This window comes from Malurus melanocephalus, unplaced genomic scaffold (assembly GCF_030028575.1).
Source record: "Malurus melanocephalus ecotype Western Australia unplaced genomic scaffold, MMel_1.1 scaffold_1025, whole genome shotgun sequence".
In the NCBI taxonomy this organism is placed as follows: Eukaryota; Metazoa; Chordata; class Aves; order Passeriformes; family Maluridae; genus Malurus; species Malurus melanocephalus.
In genome coordinates this window covers 30819-39779 of record NW_026624257.1, presented here as the reverse complement: position 1 = coordinate 39779, position 8961 = coordinate 30819, and the positions used below count along the sequence as shown (strand labels likewise).

Genomic DNA, 8961 nt, shown 5'->3' with positions numbered 1-8961 from the left:
CAGGGATCACGGGATCGTTACAGCCCATGCTTGGTGACAGTGACAATGGCAGGACCCTCATGTCCATCAGTGACTGTCCCCCTGCAGCCCCGAATGGCCCTGCAAGGCCACATCCTGCAATCTGGGGAGCGTGGAGCTCCCGGCCATCACCCCACCGGGCATTGCCACCTCTGTGCCACCTCCCAGCCCCAAAGGACACCTGGCAGTGCATTCCCAGCCCCATCCCCTCTGTCCAGGCAGTGCAGGGTCCGGCCCCGTGGCTGCCACGCCGGCGGTGACGGGTGGCCACAAGTGCTGGCAGCTGTGGGGATCTGTCACCGTGCCTGTGCCACCGCCAAAGATGGAAGTGACAGCCACAGCCACCCCCTGTGGCAGGGTCCCCCTGTGCCCCAGCCCGGTTGATAATCACTAATCCAATATTGATCCTCTGTGGGGGCATTCATTGAACCCAGCCAGAGAAATTGTCCAAAATAAATAAAACTGGGCCCTCATCCCCACGGAGATGCTGTCAAGGTTGTGCCACAGCCAGCAGTGCACAGAGCACCAGGAGATGGTGGTTGGAGCCCAGATCTCGGGGTGTCACCCACAGCACCCCTCTGGATGGCTCCAGCACCATGGATATCCCTCCCTATCCCTCCCAGAATCCTGCAGAYTCCTGGATGTTCATGCTCCCATTTCCCATTCCTTGCTCCCTTCTCCCTCCTCAGCCACAGGAGAAATCCCAAGACCACGCAGCTCCCTCCCCCCAAAACCTCACAGGGTCTGCCAGAATAAATAGTTTGCTCTGAAAAACACCTTTTATTTTCTTTTTCGTGGAGATGTCCAGCTCTGGGCAAAGCTTTTCCAGCCTTCCAAACTTCCAAGTCACTCAGTGGAGCAGAACCCAGCTYCAACAGCAGAGGATGAGCTGTGAGCGTGCACAGAGTGTGAGGGGTCACAGCTGCAGCACCCTGATCCCAYACAATCCTTGCCTGCATCCCTGGCACCATCCCTGTCTTTGTCACACGCCTGGCAGCATCCTTGGAATGGTCCCTGCCTGTATCCCCATCCCTGGAATGGTCCCTGCCTTCATCCCCATCCCTGCCTTCATCCTTGGAATGGTCCCTGCCTGCATCCCCATCCCTGCCTGCATCCCTGGAATGGTCCCTGCCTGCATCCCCATCCCTGCCTGCATCCCTGGAATGATCCCTGCCTTCATCCCCATCCCTGGAATGGTCCCTGCCTGCATCCCCACCCCAGCTCTGGTCCCCCTCACTGCCCTGGCTCCACACACATGCCCACACCAAGAGGAAAACATGGATTTACTCATCCTGGCACTGACGTGGCTTTTCCACAGTTTCCCATCAGMAGGAAAGTTTCCATGAAGCTGAGCATGCACTTGGGAAAATAGGGCCTGGTTCTGTTTTTTTCTTGTGTTTTCCWTTTTTTCTCTAAGTTATAAATTTTCCCCGAGATGTTTGCAACCCAAACACAGGAATGGTCCCAAATCCAATGGGATAAAGAGCCTGGAATGCCCAGATTGGCTGTGCCACCAACCCAGATCCTCTGCAGGATGGGATGAGCTCCTGCACAGGAGGTTTTGGGGGACCAAGTGCAGCCTCTCCTCAGCACCTCCAACCAGCGATTCCCCAGCACAACTCTAACTCTGCTGCAATCATTTTTCCCTCTATTTTTTTCTCTCTTTGGGGTAATTTGTCCCAGCCGCTCGGGGCCGTGTCTGTTTTCCTCCATCTGGTTTCCATTAGGTCTGTGCAGCCCAGATGAATAAGTAATAATATAAAAATAAAAGGATTAGTATTTTCTCCTAGGCTGGAGGGAGCGGGCGTTCCCCACCCTGCCTCCCGGGGCCAGCGGATGCCGGACCCCCGCACACCCCCGTGTGACCCCCGTTTGTCACACTGCAGGGTCCCCGCTGGGGTGGCACTGTCACACAGCCGAGCATTGCAGTGGGCACAGGGCATCCTGCAGCACGGATGGGACTGGCAACCATCCCAGCCTGGCATTCGCTGCTTCCCACAGCCCCAGGGAGCCCATCCAGACACMGCAAGCCCGGGGTTCTGCCTCCTCCCTGGGCAACAAGTGGGCTGTGCCAGCTCCGGGATGGGCTCGATGACTGCAGAGCCCCCGGGCCAGCCTTTCTGCTCTCATTTCCCCGGGGATGAGGAGCCCCCGGGCCGGCCTTTCTGCTCTCATTTCCCCAGGGATGAGGATGAGGAGCCCCCGGGCTGGCTGCTCCACTCTCCATTCCCCAGAAATGAGGATGAGGAGCCCCCGGGCCGGCCTTTCTGCTCTCCATTCCCCGGGGATGAGGATGAGGAGCCCCCGGGCCGGCCTTTCTGCTCTCATTTCCCCGGGGATGAAGAGCCCCCAGGCCAGCCTTTCTGCTCTCCATTCCCCGGGGATGAGGATGAAGCAGGCAGGGAGCTGCCCTGGATGTGACCATTGGAAAGCTACGGCTCCCTGCAGGCAAAGCTTCCCGGRCGAGGAAGGGGTTAAAGGGAATCCAGCGCCCAGCATCCTTCATGCTCTCCAAATGGCCACAAATGAAATCCAGATGCTGGAGGCGACGTCTCCCCGAGCCAGGCTGCCTCCGAAACAAAGGCAGGGAAGCATTCCTGCTCCTCAGCTGCTGCAGCCAGCGGGGCCAACAAYAACTGCCCGATAAGATGGCAGGGCCGGAGCTGTCCCAGCTGGAGCAGCTTAGGAAGCGTGCAGTGCCTGCCAGCCGCGGGCACCAGCCTGGAAGAGCTGGTGGGACCTCACGGCACTGCCAGCCCCGTTCTGATCCCCTGCACCCGTCCTGATCCCCTCCCTGGGAGCAGCACCGTCCTGATCCCCTGCACCCGTCCTGATCCCCTCCCTGGGAGCAGCCCCCTCCTGATCCCCTGCACCCGTCCTGATCCCCTGCACCCATCCTGATCCCCTCCCTGGGAGCAGCACCGTTCTGATCCCCTGCACCCGTCCTGATCCCCTGCACCCATTCCTGATCACACACCCCCTCCCCCGAGGCCATGGTGACAACAGGGAAAGGTGACAGCAAACAGCTTGGAGCTCATCACCAGTCACACCTGGAGTGGGAGAAAGCAGAGAGCGGCTGTGGGCTGCTGACAGAAGATGGGGATATTAGGAAGAAATTCTGCCTTGTAAGGGCCGAGAGAACCYTGGCACAGGGTGCCCAGAGCAGCTGTGGCTGCTCCTGGATCCCTGGAAGTGCCCAAGGCCAGGTTRGATGGGGTTTGGGATGGTGGAAGGTGTCCCTGCCATGGCAGTGGAACAAGATGAGCTTTAAGGTCCCTCTCAATCCGAACCATTCCACRATTCCATGATGATGCTGGAGGGACGCTGCCCATCCATCCTCAGGGTGTCCTGGGTGCTCCTTTAGGGGAGACAGCCTAGGAGAGAGCAATCCACACCCCACCACTCATCTGCACTAATGAAGCCCTTTAAAGGTCAATCCAATTAATTAAACTCTGCACAATTTGTAAAGAAACCCAGACTCAGCCGGCTCCACTCCTGGGGAGCCCCTGCAGRTCATCCCCACCTTTCCCACAGACAGGTCCCACGCTGGGACACTTCCCAGTGCTAAATGATGCAGTTCCAGGCTAAAGCAGTATTCCCCACATTTAGGTACATCCCAGTGCTTTGCTTTCCGATCACACTGCCTGCACCCACATCCCAGGAATTCCAGCACTGCTGGGAGATGCCCCACGGGCAGTGCTCTCTCTGCTCCAGGCCATCAACTCCCAGCGAGTCCCAAGACCCCCGGTGCCCTTGTTTTTTTTTTTTTTAGAGTGGCAGTGACAGCACAGCTCCACGTGGGACAGCAGCACCCGCAGCCAAGCTCTCCACGCACCCCAAGCCCCAAAATCCCACTTTTCAAGCCAAAACCATCTACCCAGGGACCCAAACCAGCTGGCTCGGTGCCACCGAGGCAGTGCCAGCAGCTCCCGCTCGCCCCAAGCTGGCGTGGCCGGGGGATGGGGGATGGGTTTGATTTTTCCTCGAAACAACAACAAAAAAGCCAAAAAAAAAGCGCGCCCTCTCTGTTTTACAAGCCTTCATTTGCTATTGTTTATGTAAACAGGTAAATTGTTTCGTATCTCAATTAAAAACATCTGCCACATAAATGAATACCAATTAACTCATCCTGTTTTTAATTACTCTGTTAATTACACACAGGCAGCAAAAAGGATGGCAGGGGAATAGGGAAAGCATGCTTACACCCCCCCTTCCCACCTTGCTCTTGGCAAGGATCCGAAATGTGCCCAGATAATGATGGATTAAGGTGAAAACCGTGGCTCGTGGCCAGCTCCGGCGTGGCGGCTCCCTGCCGGTGCTGCCGGGGCGCCTCACAGGGGGATTTCCCGGACCCTCCGGGAAGGTTTTGGAAAGCCCAAACCCCATGGGATGCGCCAACGCCGCCTGCGTCACCCCCGCGCCGGGCACAGCATTCCCGGTGCCAGCCCCGCGYTCGCTCCCAAAACGCGTCCGCGGGAGAGAAACTTTGGGATGGCGAGGGGAGGGAGGAGGCGACATCCGAGCGCATCCTCGAGGTGCCCGTGTTGCCCCCGGGAGCCCTCCTGGCACCGAGGGGCGGCTCCGCAGCGCGGGGTGGGTGCCATCCCTGGCGAGGGACCCSGGGCGCCGCCGGCCCCCCCGGCTGCGGGAAGCTTTCCAAGCGAGCAGATGGGGCAGGGGAGCGGCGGCAGGAGGAGGAGGAGAGCAGAAAAGGCTATTTTCTCACGCTACATATTTTACAAGTCGAACATTTTGTGCATTTCAGCCCTGCCTGTAAAAGCATCTCGGGCTCAGCCCCGGGACTCGRCGGCGGAGCCCGTGTGAGTCAACAGCGGCTGGCGGCGACGTGGCTGCAGGGGGGGACGGGCGGGGAGGAGGGGTCCCCCATGCACAGGGGCACTTTGGGGGGTCCCCCTGACCTGTTGGCACACGCCGCTGCAGTGTCGTGCCCGGTGCCACCGCCGGATTCATCCCAGCGGGTGGCACCGAGAGGTGGGCGCGCACACACACGCATACACACACCCTGCTGCTCCCCAGCTGCCTTACACTCCTGGAAATTAAATATCCTGGCTAAACACCAGGAGTAAACAGTGCCGCRGGCAGCCCGGAACACCTGGAGAGGAGCGGGGCTGCGGCTGACCCTGCCGGAGCTGCCCCCACCCAGGAAACACCCACGGCCGGGCTGCACCGCTCCCTGCACCGGAGCACCCCAAAGGGGCACCCCAAAACCACCCCCGCGCCCCCAACCGGGGATTTTTGCATCCTTGTGCAAAGGGATGCTCACAGCCAAAGGTGGCCTTGGTGGCTGGAGCAGGGACAAGTGGCACWCGCAGGGGATTCGGGACATCCTGGAGGCAGAGAGAGTGGCTGGAGAAGGGAAATCTCCCGCTCCACACCCCAGCTCCGGCCTGGGAACGCCGAGGCGCCGCCGGCTCCCCAGGGCCCCCGTGGCAGATCCTGCCCCACCGGCGCCACGATGGAACCGGCTCCGAGGGGGTGCGGGATCCGGCCGGGCTCTCCAGGCTGCTGCCTCACCGACTCTTTTGTCTATTTTTGAACSGCGGGTTCCATTTCAAGGAGATTTCGCCCGTGTGAAATTGAATCGAAAACAACGCAGGAAGAAAAAAATATTAATGAGAATTTTGCAAAATAAACAGGAAATCCCTCGGATGTTTTCTGGAACCATTGGTCAGCATCTTCCGAGGGAAAGCTGTGGGTTTGTCAAGGTGGGGTTCCCCCTGGGGAGCCTGAGCACAGGGGGAGGGACGGCAGAAAACAGCTTCAGGAAATCCGAAAATAACCCCAAACTGGGCAATGGTACCAAGGCCAGGGCACGCGGGCACAGGGGTGTGCCACCAGCCCGTTCTTGCCTCTGGCTGGCAAGGATTGATGCCCGCTTGGGGACTCCCGATGTCCCCACCCTGCCGGGCAGTTCAATCCATCTCCCAGGTGAGATTCAGCCTGGAAAGCGCAGGTCAGGCTGCAGCACCCGACCTGCAGCAGCGACCGCATCCCCCCGGCCGAGCAGCAGCGATTCAGCCCAGCTTAACCCAGGGGCTGTGCCTGCTCCCTCCCAGCMCCGCACACGGCACCCGGCCCTGATSTGCCCCAAGCTTTGSGCTCTGTGACCGTGGGCCGGGGGCTGCAGGGGTCAGTGCTCGGTGTCCCCCCAGGAGGGTCCCAGCTCCTGCCCCACTGTCAGCATTGCCCGGCAGCCCTGCACTTCCTGCTTGACTCGCCGCCAGTCCACTGGCTCCCGTTAAAAGATATAATAACAGATATTTATGGGGTGCCTCTCCTCCCCGGGGGTCCCACAGCACCCCACAGCACCCAGACACCTTCCCCAGGTGGCTGCAGGGCAGGGAACCCTCCACGACCACGGGCAGAGCCGAAGCACCTCCAGATTCCAGCAGGGATTCACGGCAGCGAGCGGAGCGGAGCCGAGACCCCATTTCCACGGCAAAGCTCGACTCCCGCGGCTTTCCACGCGTGCACACAGCCGTGCCTCAGAAGCACCGCTCCAGAAAGGGACACGGGGGACCTGCCAGCCCCGAGTTCCCCCGTGGGACCTGCCAGAGGCCCCTCCTGCCTGCAGGTAGCCCACCCCTGAAGTGGGGCTGAGCACCCGAGTGTTTTTCCCTCCTGCAGCCTGGAAGTTCCCGATGTAAGAGGCAAATCCTGCACCCACGCGAGGCCTCCCCGGTGCCCAAAGCCAGCGCGCACCCCACGCCAGCACCCAGAGCCGCGGGAGAACAGCCTCTGCCCCGCCGCGTCCTGGCTTTTCCCCCCTACAAACCAACATCTGCACCCGCATTTCCCAAACAAAACACACCCAACATCTGTCTGTTCCCTGGTAAAACCTCACCTGCCGGCATGGGAGGCAGCCGGCAGGGAAAACCCCCTTGGCACAGCCAAGTTCACCTCCACTCGCCTCCCCRAGCGTGGAAATTTCTCCGTGTGGAAACTCTCAGCACGGGGACCTGCCTCACAAACCTGCGAGGGTCCAAGAGCCCGCCCCAGGCGGCAGCTCGGCTCCGCGGGGCTCCTCAGCCGAGGACCGTGGCTGTCAGCATCCTCCCCGGCTGCTGCTCCGTGCTTGCCGYGGGGTTTCGGGATGGTTCCCCCGCTCCTCCATGCCCTGTACCATAGCAGAGCTCACCCCACCGCGGCGCCGAGCTGACGGATGTTTGCAGAGTGTCTTCAAGTCGCTCGACAAAGGAGCAGGGAATTAATATTCCTTTTAATTAAAGGCAGAAAAATCTCTTTGTTCCTGAACAGAGAGAAAACAACAGAGGGAAGAGCTCAAAAGCTCTTCCTAAGCTGGAGACGAGACCATCGCTTGGAATCAAAGACACTGTCAACGCACACGTGACCTCGAATTAAAAAAACAAAATGAAACCCAGCAGCGGCAGTGGCTCCTCTCCGACAGCGAAGGAAAGTTGCAAAGTTTTTCTTGGCTAATAGAGGGAAAAAAAAAAAAAAAAAAAAAAAAAAAAAAAAGAATTCCAAGAAAAGGTGTGTTTAACTAGAGAAACGCTCTGCAGTATCCGAAGGCACCATCCAGCGGCGAGGGAATGACGGGAAGAGCCGGCTGTGCTCCGGCTCAGTGTCGCGGAGGAGCCACGGAGGAGCGTGGAGCCAGCCTCGCTCCATCGCTACGCCGGCGGCATTCCCTCGGCAAAGCCGGGCTGCCCAGCCCGACGTAATTCCAAAGGGAAAGCGAGAGCAGGCGGTGATGAATGGCAGCGCTGCAGGCTCCCGAGCCAGCCTTCCTTCCCAAATCCACATCCAAACAAACATCCCCTGGCGCACGCCAGGACACTGCGAGTGTCCCCACCGCAGCCCCGTGTCCCCGCCGCGGACCCGTGTGCTCGCACATAAACACAGAGCGACGCTGCGGTGGCTGGAACTTCCCAAAACAACGCTGGGATTCTTCCCGCAAACTCTCCCGAGTGGGTCAACTCCTGCTGGCACCAAACACGGCTCCAGCTCCAAACCCACAGCAGCCGGAGCGGGATGCGGAGCCGGCAGCTCGGCGGGCAAAGAGGAGGGACGCAGGGATGACAAAGAGTTGGACTGCTGGGCAGGAGACGGGAGCCACAGCCGGGGGGGGTCTGCTGGGGGGTGGGCACAAACTCGCGTGGGTTCCCGGGATCGCTGTGCCGCCCCACGCCGCCCCGGCGCTCGGGAAGCGGCGACCGGCAAAGGGGAGGGGAGAGCAGGAAGAGCCCCGGGAGCGCAGGGAAGAGGGGTTTGCACCCCGCCGGCCCCGAGGCAGCGCGGTGCGTGAGAGCGGGGCCCACGGGCGCGGCGATCCGCTCCCGCGCTGCCTCCGCCGCGGAGCCGCTCCGAGCGCTGCGCCCGCTCGCCCCGGCTGTGCCCCCGCTCGCCCTGCTCCGCTCCCCCGCGGCGGTGGGGACCGCGCTGGCTCGGGCACACAGAGCAATCTCGTCCCCTGCGCACCGGCAGCTTCCCCGACACCGGGAGCGTCCTCCGGGCACCGGGAGCCGCTTACTGCCCTGCGCACCGACAGCGGGAGACTCCCCCGGGTACCGAGAGCATCTCCGGCTCCTGCACAACAGGAGCGTTCCCCGGGCACCGGGAGCATCCCCGACTCCTTCGCGCCGGGAGCATCCCCCGAGCATCAGGAGCATTCCCAGCCCCTTTTCCGCGGGAGCTCCCCCGGGCACCGGAACCTTCCGATTCCCCCGTGCCCCGGGAGCATCCCCGAGCACCGGGAGCATTCCAAGCCCCGCTTCCACGGGAGCATCCGCGGGCACCGGCAGCCTCCCCATCCCCGTTCCCACTGGCGGACGGCACTTACCGTCCTGAGGTGTGGCGGAGRCGTGAGGTAAGTCCCAAGGCAGGGGTCGGCGGGGCCGGCAGGAGCGGGCAGAGCCGGCAGCGGCCCCCGGCGGCGGCGGCCCCGGCCCGTTTAAGGCC

General features: G+C 61.3%; 1 protein-coding gene across 1 annotated transcript in view; it reads right to left on the bottom strand.

The window, feature by feature from the left end:
* Positions 1 to 8952, bottom strand: part of CBFA2T3 (CBFA2/RUNX1 partner transcriptional co-repressor 3) — an 18348-nt gene extending 9396 nt beyond the window's left edge. Inside the window, exon 1 of the mRNA XM_057386657.1 lies at positions 8843 to 8952. The gene's annotated coding sequence lies outside the window, so the exon portion shown is untranslated. The remainder of the gene's footprint in view (positions 1 to 8842) is intronic.
* Positions 8953 to 8961: the final 9 nt, after the last annotated feature.